The sequence below is a fragment of the Elephas maximus genome, chromosome 19, assembly GCF_024166365.1.
Source record: "Elephas maximus indicus isolate mEleMax1 chromosome 19, mEleMax1 primary haplotype, whole genome shotgun sequence".
Classification (NCBI taxonomy): domain Eukaryota; kingdom Metazoa; phylum Chordata; class Mammalia; order Proboscidea; family Elephantidae; genus Elephas; species Elephas maximus.
This window is the reverse complement of record NC_064837.1, coordinates 237,501-250,099: the sequence shown is the minus strand read 5'-3', so window position 1 is coordinate 250,099 and position 12,599 is coordinate 237,501.

Genomic DNA, 12,599 nt, shown 5'->3' with positions numbered 1-12,599 from the left:
GTGCGTGAGGCTGTAGGCTGCGTTCCTAGCAGTGAGCGCTTGGAGTGGCTTTCTTATGTCGTGCTTATCACTGCAGCAGAATCCCCTAGTGCGTTTGGCGCCCTTGAGCGCCTTGTGGTGTATGATGTGGTGGGAGGTGGGGGAGAGCAACGCGCCCTCAATGAGAAGGCTGTTTTAGGTATCTTTGAAAATGTTTTACCCCTGTGTACCATCACCTGAAACATATTGTGCATAGGCGCTGGCTGTGTGTTATAGGCCAAGCTAATCTCTTGGAAAAGTGAGCTGCTTCAGTGCTAGCGCCACGTGGCGCACTTCTCCTGAAGGAGCTTGTCCCTCATTCTTTGAGTTCAGGGCGAAACTTGCCGGGCCAGGCAGCCGGCGTCAGATAGTGGGTCCATGTGCTTGCGTGTGCAGCTTTCTCATCAGTGTGTTTGTGGCTGGTGGCCCGTCCCAGAGTCCCTCACGCTGTCTTGCACCTCTCTGCCCACACCCTTCTGGTGCCACGCGTGCTAGCAGTGTGCGGGCGCGGGATGCCTACTTTGGGCGTGTTCTTGGTGACGTGCTTATGGGTCAGTTGAGTGGATCTGTGCATGTGCTCTCCCAGCGCTTCCCTAGCCCCAAACTTCCCCTGTGTTTACTTACTACTGTATGCGTGCATCCCAAACCACTCGACACGTTGGGTGTGCCCCAGGGAGATTGGACTTGCTCCTTGGTGTTGCGCTTTTGGGCCAGGACTGGGTTGTGCTATGGACTGTTGGGCGGTGGGTGGCCGTTAAACGTGTGAGGGTCGCTCAAGGTAGGCTAGAGATGTCCCTGATCTTACATGCCTTGTAGTGTGGGTTGGCGGTTTCTGAATCCCCCACATTCCCGTGTTTCCTTTGCACCTCTGCCGCCCTCCGTAGTCTTGTTCCCTGTCAGGCCAAGTCTTTGCGCCCCTCAGCACCCTACCTTAGCCCCAGCTTGCACGATACTTTCATTTTGCATTCCACCCCCAACGTGTACAGACGCTACTACGCATGTGGGAGTTGTGGATTTCGTGATGAGTGGGATGGCTCCTGTGGCGCCCTTTTCCTCAGTCTGTTGGGAACACGGGAACGAAGCGCTAATGTTGATATACCTGAGTTACTGGGTGGGCGTTGGCGTGAACTGTGCCTTCGCTAAGTTTCGTTAAGTCAGCAATGCTCCAGGGAGCCTCGTGGGCCGACCTTTGGCCCAGTGCCTGTCCCGGATTATGGGTGGTGCACCCGTTTATTTCCCCCAATTGCTGCCTTTGACTGGGGTTGTGCAGCACAGCAATGAGTTTTTTTTCTCCTCCCCGAGGGTCTAGAGAGACAAGATACGTGTCTTTTAAGTCTAGGTCCCATGTACCCCAGCAAAATCTCAACTTCAATGAATTTTGTCATTAAGTCGGTTGTTACGAATCCCTCCTTTCTGTCGTGTCGTATGTCATGTGTGGTGTGCTGTGTCCTACCTGTTGTGGTGTGCCGTATATCCATATAAAGGATATTCAGCGATGATGTATATACTTCGAAGGCCACCCAGAGGAGCCTTATAAATGCACGGTTAGTGACGCACATCTGGAAATGCTCATACTGTATGAGGCAGGGTATGACGGGTAAAACTAGTAACATGATTACTGTTCGCCCGGGCAAGGGAAAAGGGTTGTGTGTGAGGAGCACAGATGATTTTTAAGGAAGTGATCTGTCCTCCAGGATAGTGGTTGACAGAAGCCGTTGTAATCAACAGTCTGGTGTAACTATAATGACAGACACATAGACCAAGGTTAACACGGGAAATGAATGTATTCCTTCATGGACTGGTTTTTGAAAACTGGCAGAAGTCCGCTCGAATGGGAAGAATCGGGCAGGCTTGGGTGAATGGTATTGGCAAATGATACTTGCAGAAAAATGTAACAGGATCCGTATGTAACACCGTAAAGAAAAAATGGAAAATGTGTCCAAAGACAGGTTTTTGAAGCCCAGGTATAAGATTTCTGAAAAAGAACCAGGACATAATTAGGGGACCTGATCTTTTTTTCAGCAGGTTACCAAACCAGGACTGCAGATGCAGGAGAATGGGTTAGCAACTGGAACTGCCTAGAAATTGAATACACTCACCAAAAGCTACGGAACAGTGAAAAATGTTGAGCGAACACATGGGGACAAATTGTCTACTTTTGGAACTACGAAGTAAAACTTCAAGTCGAGAGAAGCCATACAAAAGTAAAAAGTGAAGGGCGGTAACATCACTGATATTTAAGTGGCCCTGGCCCACAAGCACATGTGAAGATGGCTTTGGGTATTAGACAGGAGGAGGAGATGGACAAAAACCACAGTGGTGCTATTTCAGCTCGCCGAAAATGATGCAGAAAATTAGTTATTAGTGGTGTGTGGGGAGACCGAAACTCTTATCCTTTGCAGGCGGAAATGTGAAATGTTTGAGTCGTGAAAAAGAAAAAGCGGTTCTCCAAAGAACTAATAAAAATGGAACTTATCCTACGAACATTCCTTCCCTATGCTTGTAACCTAAAGTTAGGAAGGCAGAGATAGAGATAGTTGCCCACCAATGATCAACGCTGCGCTATTCCCAGTAGCTCCGAATGTTCAAACGAGTGAATGGATAAACAAAATGTACATATTACACTGGAGTACTAATGAGCTAGTAGGAATGTAGTCTTTGATACATGCTACAAGAGGGGTGGAGCTTTAGGCATTACGTACTGAGTGAAATGTCAGTCACAAAGACTGTCACAGAACGATAAGCCGCAGGGCTAAGAGGGCCTAGTAGAAGCTTCCAGTGTTCTGTCTTAGAACAAGAGCCAGGAACAACTGACAGGATTGTATTTATGACAAGCAAGGAGCCCTGAACGTCAAAGCCAGAGTTAGAAACCAGACTGAGCGGCAGAGGAATGGAGCCAGTTCAGAAACAGAGAGGAGGTGCCAGGCCTGAATCCTGGAAGGCCCTGAGGCTCCATGCCTGGACTTGGAGGTGGCAGCAGGCTGGTATGGGTGTTCTGCCCCCATTTCTTCAGGGAGAAGCAACCACCCACACCAGCCACTTGCACCTCTGGAACTAGAAAACTGGGCTTATGGCAAAAGGGGAGTACTTTTTTTACTGTGCCTCTCTTCCTCAAGGTTGCCTGTAGAGGCTGTCAATATTCCTGTGCCTCAGGCCGTCCTCAGCACATAAAGAGATCCTCCCAGCCTGGGAGGAAATAATTTCACCATTTGGGGGTAAAGATAACTTGAAAGCCCCACTCAGTGAGGGAGCTTAGTACAGAAATGGCTCCTATCCAGGCATAAATGGATCCTGGATACTTTCGTCACTCTTCTGGGACTTACGTGGGTGTATGTCAGGAGAATAGGCCTTTCCTGGCACACTGCAACTATTTCAGCTCTGTGGTGGAGAGGTGGGCGTTTGATGTTCTATGTGACTTTGCCTTACTAAACAGCATCCTCACCTGCACACGGGAGGGGCTTAAGAACTGGTACCCCAGCATGTCCCCCTCCCACGAGCGACAGGGGTGCAGGAATTACGTGCACCTCCCAGTCCTTACAACCAAAACTGTTGGGTGCCTATGGTCTGTATACAGAACCCACCCCTGAGCTCTAGGGAATAGGGACGTGAGTCTTACAAGGGATGTGCTTTGCTCACAAAAACGGGGGGCAGGGCTGTCAACCCTCCTGCATTGTCGAGAGGTGCCCCTTACACAAGCCATGGTATTTGCAATCCCATCATATCCAGGTGAAAGCTGGACAGTAAGAGAATAAAGAAAACTAAAGAAGTGTGACACCTTTGAATTGTGCTGGTGAGCGCACTATACGGTGGGGTGCCAAAAGGAATGAACTAAATCTGTATGGGAAGAACTATAACCACAATGCTCCTTACAAGCAAGGACAGTGAGACTCTGTCTTATGCACTTTGGATGTGTTGTCACGAGGGATCAGTCCTGGGAGGACGTTTGGTACAGTACAGGGTCAGTGGAAAAGACCACCCTCAATGAGGTGTGTTGACACAGTGGCTGCAACAGGCAACTCAAGTGTAATGATTGTGAGGATGGACCAGGATGGGGCAGCGTTTCGTTCTGTTGGACATTGGGTCCCTATGAGTCAGAACCGACTTGATGGCACCTAACAACAACAGGGATAAGTGAAAGGTCACCTACAAAGGAGGGTGAATAAAATAAGCTTGGACTACTCAGGAGAAGCCATGCAGGCAAGAAGGGAATGGATGACTTGTACAAAGAATTGAAGGAAAAAAATTGCCACCCAACAATCATATGCAGCACAACTGTCCTGCAAATATGAAGGAAAAATTAGGATTGTATTAGGGTAAATTTTAGGGAGTTTGTAAAAACCAAAACTGCAAGAAATATTTAAAGGGAGGCCTCTGGGTAGAAAATGAATTTCAGGAATCGAACCAAGACTAGAGCAGAGGACAACCAAATGTCAACCCAGATAGGGAAATGAGGAAAAACCCGATTAAAAAATGCTGAAGATGGGCAGTGATGTCATTATGTAAAACAAACACATTAAAATCAAGAGGGACTAAGTAATGTAGTCACAGATCTTTCCTATGGAGAGGAAGACAAGGCGAAAAACAGGTTTAAAGTTTAAAAAACGGGTAACTAGGTAATGAAGCACTATAAATACAAAAAAGCACCAGGAACAGAATCAAACACGACTATGAGGAAAGGAATATACACTGAATGTAAATGGACTAAATATAGGTGGTGGCAATGGATATGGAAATATGATCCATCTATATGCTGCCTGTAACGAACACCTTAGAGACAAAAACTCAAAGGATGGGAGAAAATAGTTTCTGACAAAATAGGATTTAAAGTTAAATCCACCACAAAGGGAAACGAAAGTGTATAGTGATTAAAGGGACAATACACCAGGACGTAACCATATTTAACATTTATGTACCCAATGACCGGGGTGAAAGATGCGCGTAAAACAAAGTACTAGCGATGAAACTAAGCTGCACAATTATACTAGATTTCAACAGAACTTCCAGTGGACAGAACACCCAGAAAGCAGTGTTTGAAGTCAATTTATATCAATAAATGTGAACATACAAAAAGGGCCAAAATCATAGAATTTTCTGTACAGCTTAGCAAGAGAAGAAACCCTCAGGCTCCTGAACAAATCAGGTATTAGGGCAGAATTACATGGAGTAGAGAACAGAAAATCAAGGGAGAGTTATGACCAAAAGTTGCTCTTTCAAAAAAACCAAATTGATAAACCGTTGTCCAAACTGTGAAGAAGCAAGTAACTTGAATAAGAAATGAGATAGGCTTTTATATCACAAGGGACCCAACTGAAATTAAAAGAAATCATACATTTGAAAACTTGGAGGGATGAATTTCTAGGAACACAGTATTTACATTAGAGAGTGAACACGTAATTAAAAACTCTCAACAAAAAAAGACTTGGCGTGATGAACCAATCTTTGCAAACTGGGAAAAAAGTTTTAGCTATGACGTTTCGGATGAGCATCTGATCCCTAAAATCCGGAACTTATATACTGCTTCTGGAATATAAAATGGTACAACCGCTTGGGAAATCGATGGGCACTTTTTAAAAAAGGTAAAAATAGAAACCATAAGATGCAGCACTCCCACTCCTTGAAATATATCGTAGAGAAATAAGAGCCTTTATACAAACAGATGTGGACACCCCTGTCCAGTGCAGCAGTGTTTACAAAAGCAAAAACATGGAAGAAACCAACATGCCCATAAAGGGGTGAATGCGTAAATTATGGTATACATTCACAGAAGGGGAAATATTGATAAATATCAATGACGAATCTGTGAGACATTTCATAACATTGAGGAATCTGGATGGCATGCTGAGTAAATTTGTAAAGGGGAGAAGAGGTTATGAAACCAGTATTATAAGAACTTCAGAAATAGTCTAAACAGACTATTTTTTGAGGGTTTAGAGTGGGGAGGAAGAAAGGGAGAGGAGTTTTCGCTAGATAGTAGAAAAGACTATTTAAAAGGGAATACAACACACGATAAAGGAAAGGTCAGTCTTGAAATGTCTCTCCTCAATAAACCAAATGCTCCGCAGGCCTGCGTATCAGGGAAGGTGGGCTGGAGGACCATGGCTTAAGGGGACAACTAGGAGGCAAGTGGAAGAAGAGCAAAGGCAACGCCCCACGGCCGCGGAAACAGGGACGAGAGGGCACGGCTGCAGGGGGGCTTTGGATTTCCTCCCCCCCACTGCTTTTTCTTGCTTTCTTCCCACCTCTCGGCCCCCGCAGCCCGGTAACCCTCCCTCCTCTCCCCGGACTCCAGGTCGACCAGGCCCTCTATGTCTCCCCCTCCCCATTTCCTGTCTTGGTGTCTCTTTCCCTCCCCCCTTCCCCTATCCCCGTCTCTCTGTCCTCCTCCTTACCCCTCCCTCCCTCCCTCCCCAGGACACCGTGCCGCCACCGCCACCAATCTAGCTAGCGGGACAGCGGCCCGCCTGACACCGAAAGAGAAGGCTGCTGCGGTGCGGATTCCCTCCTTCCGGCGGGGGGATCGCCCCTGCGAGCCACGCGTACTGTGAGCGTGGTGGCGCGCCGGCGCGTCGCGCTCCCGCGTAAGCGTAGTGGGCCCACATCGGAATGCCGCGCGGGCGCGTGGCCGGTGGGAGCGAATCGTGCGGTCGACCCTACGTAGTTCGGGCACGCGCCCCCGTGTCTCGCGTGCGACGCGTCCTCCGGGGTCGCGTGCGTGCGGGCGGGAGCGCGGGGACAGGCGGGAGTGGGGGCGTCGCGGTCACCGTCCGTGCCCGTGCGCCGTCTCGAGCGCGTCCCGCTTTGGGGGGACGGCGGGCGCGCGGGGGCGCCGCGGGCGTGTGGCCGTGCCGCGCCTTCCGCGGGGGCGTCCCCCCCGCGCGGCGCGGGAGGCGCCCGTTCGTTCGCGTCTCCCGCCCGCGGTTCCGGTGCGCCGTCTGTCCGTCCGCGCGCGTCGCCGGGCGTGCGTCCGAGCCCGCGTGCCGCCTGCCCGTGGGTGCCGCGTGTACGGGGCCCCGTCCGCGCCCGCGTCCCCGAGCGTCAAGTGCAGGCCGCGCGCGCGCGCCTAGTGGAGCGTGCCCGCCCGCTCCGTGTATCGTGTGCGCGGGGGCGACGCGCGTTCCCGCGTGTTCCGCCTGCCCGCGTCTACCTCCGCGTCTCCCGAGCGTCCCGTGCGTGCGTCTGCTGTGCGCGTGCGTCTCCGCGTTTCCGCGTGCCCCGGGCGTGCGTCCGTGTCGCCGGAGGGCGCCGCCGCCGCCGCCGCTGCGTGCGCGTACGTGTCCGCGCGGGTGCGCGCGTGGCCTCCCCGGTGCGCGCGCGCGCGCGCCCCCGTCCGTCCGAGTGCGGCGCGCCCTCTTCGGGATGCCGCGCGGGCGCGCGGCCGGCGGGCGCGCGAGTCGCGCGGTCGGGCGTACGTACCTCGTGCCCGTGCCCCCGTCTCGCGCGCGACGCGTGTATCGCGTCGCGCGTGTGTGGCGGGGGCGCCGTGTCCTCCGGAGCGCTGCGGCGCGGCCGTCCGCCCCGTCGCGCCCCTCCGTCCGTCCGTGCGGGTGGGCGTCCCGCTTCGGGGGGGGGCGGCGGGGGTTGGCCGCGGGCGGGCTTTTGTTGGGGGGGTCCGCGGGCGTGTGCCCCCGAGGCCTACCTTCCCGTGTTTCGGCCGCGCCGTCCGTGCGAGTCGCCGTGCGTCCGGGCCCCCGTGCGCGTGCGCGCGCGGACCGTGCCCGTGGGTGCCGCGCGTCCGCGTTCCCGCGTGTTCTGCCTGCCCGCGCCTACCTCTGTGTCTCCCGGGCGTCCCGGGGTTGTGTCTGCTGCGCGCGCGCGCGCGCGCCCCCTCGCGTCCATCTCCGTGTTTCCGTGTGCTCCGTGGGCCCGTCCGTGTCTCCGGAGGGCACTCTGCGGTGCGGGCGCACGCGCGCGCGCGCCGCGTTCCCGTCCTTCCGTCCGTCCGTCCGTCCGTCCGTCCTCCTCCTCCTCCTCCTCCTCCTCCTCCTCCTCCTCCTCCTCCGCCCCCCACCGCCCACACCCCCGCCGCCCCCCGCCGCCCCCACCGCCTCCGCCGCCTCCAAACCTCTTCCCCGCCTGGCGGGTGGCACCCGGCGGCCACGTCGGACTGGATCCGGATGTCGCCAGCGTGGGGCCCACGGCAAGGGCGCAGGCTGGGTGGGGTTGGGGGTGCGTGGTGGGCGGTGGGGGGGGTGGCGCCAGCGGTCCTCGGCGGCGGCGGGCCTAGCGCCGCCGGCACGTGCCCCTCCGGTTTCAGTCGGGACCGCCTCCGTGACGTCGAGGAGAGCTTCTCCATCCGTCCGTCCGAGGGCGCGGGGGTTCGGCGGACCGAGGGTGCCGTCGTCCCTCGACGACCGCCTTCGGGTCGCGCGCACACACACGCTCGGAGGCGTCCCGTCTCAACTGAAAGGGGTCGGCGGAGTAGAAACCGCGGCCCTCGAGACAGCTCCCTAACGCCGGGTGCGTGCGGCGGGGTGCTTTCTACACCCTACGGAAGGAAAACGCCTGTGGCCGGAGTTCTCGACGCCCGCCTTTCGACGCACCCTCTCGTCGCCTCGCTCCGTTTCCTAAGGCTCTCGTGACTCCTCCCGTTCTATTTCAGGGAGGCGCAGCTGAAGGGCTATCCGCTCCGCCCGTCCGTGAAGTTGGGCTTTCCCCCCGAAGGTGGCCGGAAGGGGGTGGGGGGGGCGCGTGAGCCAAAGGATCTTCAAAACGCGGCGGCGGCGGTACCGCCTTCGGCTCTCGCCGATCCCACGCAGAGGCGGGGGCGCGGGCAGGTCCGCGCGCAGGTGCCCGTGTGAAGGTGCAGGCGCGTGCAGGCGCGGGCGCGCGCGCGCGCGCGCCCTCGGGCATGTACGTAGAGGCGGGCGCCCGCGCGTGCACACCCCTAGGCGTACGCGCGCGTACCGGCGCGGGCGCGCCCGTGCGGGCGCGCACACGCCTACGCGCGTGTACCCGCGCGGGTACGCACGGGCAGGCACACGCGTACGAGTACGCGCGTGCGGACGCACCCGCCCGCCCGCGCACGGGCGCGTGCACGCGCCGGCGTGTCCGTATCTGCAGCCACGGGCGTGAGCGCGTAGGCGCCTACCGTCCTTCTTCTACCTAACGCCGTCACCGGGCTGGCTCGGCGTCCAGGTACGCCTGTCTCCCCCTCCCCTCCAATCCCCTCCCCCTCCCGGGGTCCTCCCTCCCTCCCTCCCTCCCTCCCTCCCTCCCTCCCTCCCTCCCTCCCTCCCTCCCTCCCTCCCTCCCAGGGCCCCCCCCGAGTGGGACACGCCGGCTGGCCGGCATGGTGCTCCAGGGCTCCAGCGGGGTAGACGGGATCTTCCTGGCTGAGGGGCGAAATGGCCCGGCTGGGCCGGACCCCCTTGGTTCGGAACTTTGGGAGATGGGGCCAGGGTGGTGGAATAGGCTGACGCTTCCGCCTAGCTCTCTTGACGACAAAGACCCGGAAACACAAGCGAACGAGTATGTCTGCGACGAGCGGGGAGTCCTGACCGTCCAAGGCGGGCTTAGACGACGCACTGAGGGGCAGCGGCAGGAAGAGACCTTTCAGGGGCAGAGAGGGTTTACCGGCCCTGCCCCGCGGGGAGCCCTCAGGCACCATTCCCAGAGCGGCTGCTGCAGTGGGCTGGTACCGTCGTTCCTTCCACTGCTGTTCCGTCAGGGAGAAGCAGCCAGCCGCACAGCCTGCTCACACCTCCGGAACCTGAGGAGGGCCCGGCCGGGCGGATCCCCTTGGCCCAACCGACCCCGCGCTGTGGCCGGCCCCACCGTCTTCCGGCCGCCCCGCGCCGAGAAACGTGTTCGGCGGCGGCGCTGGGAGGCGGGGGAGGGGGCCTGGGGGGGAGCCGGGACGGGGCCGGGCGTCCGGCCGCCCGGCGACGCGCCCTCGCCGGCCGCCGATCCGGATCCGTCCCGCTGCACTCCGCGCCGGTTGTCGGCCGCCACCTGGCGGCCGCTTTGATATCGTCTTCCCCCGGAGCTCCGGCGCCGGCGACACGCGCGGGAGGCGATGTGGCCGCGCTGGCCGAGGCGACGTTCCCGGACGCCGGCGGCGGCGTCGGCAGGATCGTCCTGGCCGAGGCGGGAAAGGGCCCGGCCGGGTGGATCCCCTTGGCCCAACCGACCCCGCGCCGTGGCCGGCCCCAACGCCTTCCGGCCGCCCCGCGCCGAGAAACGTGTTCGGCGGCGGCGCTGGGAGGCGGGGGAGGGGGGCGGGGGGGGGAGCCGGGACGGGACCGGGTGTCCGGCCGCCCGGCGACGCGCCCTCGCCGGCCGCCGATCCGGATCCGTCCCGCTGTCGCCCGCGCCGGTTGTCGGCCGCCACCTGGCGGCCGCTTTGACATCGTTTTCCTCCGGAGCTCCGGCGCCGGCGACATGGGAGGCGCTGTGGCCGCGCTGGCCGAGGCGACGTCTCGGGACGCCGGCGGCGTCGGCGGGATCGTCCCGGCCACGGTGGGGCGCCGGCGCCAGAGCCACGTTCCGGAATTGGGCCCGCAGCTTCATGTGGCCGAGGCGGCCGCCGCCGCCGCCGCCGCCGCCGCCGCCGCCGCCGCCGCCGCCGCCGCCGCCGCCGCGCTCCCGGGTGCCGTGTTTTAGACGGCGCTGGACCGAACCGGGCCGCACCGAGACGGCGCAGGCAGAAGAACGGGACAAGGCACGCCCCGGCCGTTCGCGCGCCTTCCTTCGCGCGGCCCGGTCGTCACCGGGGCCTCCGGCGTAGGTCCGGGGTGGCCCGCGGAGGGCGCCCCGGGCCCGGGCGCGGTCCCGCGTGGGGTCCGGACCGTCGGAGAATTTTTTCAAAGTCCCGCTCCGGGGGTCCCCGGGCCGAGGTTGCCGCCCCCGGCCCGCCCCGGCCCGGCCACGGACTCGCGCGGGGCCCGGACCTTCGGAGGGGCCCCGCCGCCCGAGAATTTTTTCCAAGTCCCCCCTCCGAGGGTTCCCCGACCGGCCCGCGTTGGCCGCAGCGCAGGCGGCTGGCTCTGGGCGCCCGCGCGGCCCCGGCCAGCTCCGTCACCCCGTCCCGCGGGTCGACCAGAGGATCCCGGGAGCTCCGGGGGGGGGCGGGGCGCTGGGGGCCATGGGGTCGCGCTACGGACCAATGGCCGGGCCGCAGTTCCGGGGGCTCGCCGTGGGGAGCGGGCCCCTCCCGCCGCGGGGCGTGGCTTTTCTCTCGCCCAAAACGGACGATTTGGGCCACCAGATTGGTGCTGACACGCTCTCCTCGCCGGGTGACTCCCGCTGAGCAGATGGGAAACCTGGACGGGTCCGTAGGCGCTGGTCCACCGACGGCCCACGCTCTCCTCCGCTCCTCCCCGCTTGAGCCGCCCGCCTGGGGCCCGTGCGCCGGCTCTCGCGCGTCCAGGTGTCCAGCCGCGGTGCCTCCCCCCGGTCTCCAGTGCAGGAGGGCGGCGTGGCACGGGCGCCGCGGGCCCTCTGACCCGCGTGCCCCTTGTCGCAGGCACCCGCGGTGGCCGCGGTGCTCGCCAGAGTGTGCCCCGCTCCCCCTCCCCCAGGCCCACGTGCCTCGCGTGTCAGGCGTTCTCCGTGTGCGGGGTCCTCGCGGCCACCTTTCCGCAGCCCGGGCGGGGCGGGCGAGGCAGAAAGCGGGTCCTCTCCGGGGCTGTCCTCGCCCGCCTCCTGGCAGCCCTGGCGGGGGGTCTTCTCCTCCTCGCTTGTGCCTGCGCTGACCCGATCGATGTGGTGTTGTCGTGCTCTCCCGGGCCGGGTCCGAGCCGCGCCAAGACGAGGGACGGACATTCGTGGCGAATGGGACCGCTCTTCTCGCTCAGCGCGCGGGCCCCTCGCTCCTCCTCCCCGCCCGCTGGTGGTGCGCAGAGGGGCAGGGGCACGGAATCCGGCCCGACCTCGCTCATCTGCCCTCGTTCGCGGCCTCGCGGCCAGCGTCGGCGGTGGCGGGGTCCTGAGACCGAGCAGGACCGCCTCTGCTCGTGGCCCTGGTGTTCTGCCTCGCGTCGGGCCCTCCCCCGCCCCCGCGGCGGGGGGGCCCTCCGGTCCGACGCACCCGCGCGCCCCACCCAGGTGGTGCCGGTGCGCCTCGAGTGGCCCTTTGGCGGTGCCCCTGGAACGCTCCAGGCCGTCCCTCAGGTGCCTGAGGCCGGGTGGCGGTGCCGTTCCCCGTTCCCAGCCCACCCTTCCGGTCACCGCTCACGCGCGTGGGCGTGCGCCCCTCGAGCCGAGAGAAACAGAAAAGAGGAGTGCGGCCGAGAGGGAGAGAAAGGATGTGGAGAAAAAAAGAAAAAAAAGAGGGGGGTCGAGCGGGGTAAGACCTTTAGAGCACGCACGCCTCGCGGGAGGGTGCCGTGCCTGGTCCCGAGAAGGCGGGTGAGAGAAGGGTGCGCGCGTGCGTGCCCGCCCCGGTGCTTGCCGAGACCCGCGTGAGGCAAGCGAGAGCGGAAGGAGGGGAGGGCCCGCGTGTTGCTTCCGCCGGTGCCGAGGGAAGTCGCCCTTGCGAGGTGGGGGCCCAGGCTGCGTAGCCGCGGCTGGGCCCCGGCGGTCCGTTGTTAGGCTCTGTCGTACCTCCTCCCCCCCCGCGGGCCGCCCTAGAGCGCGGACCC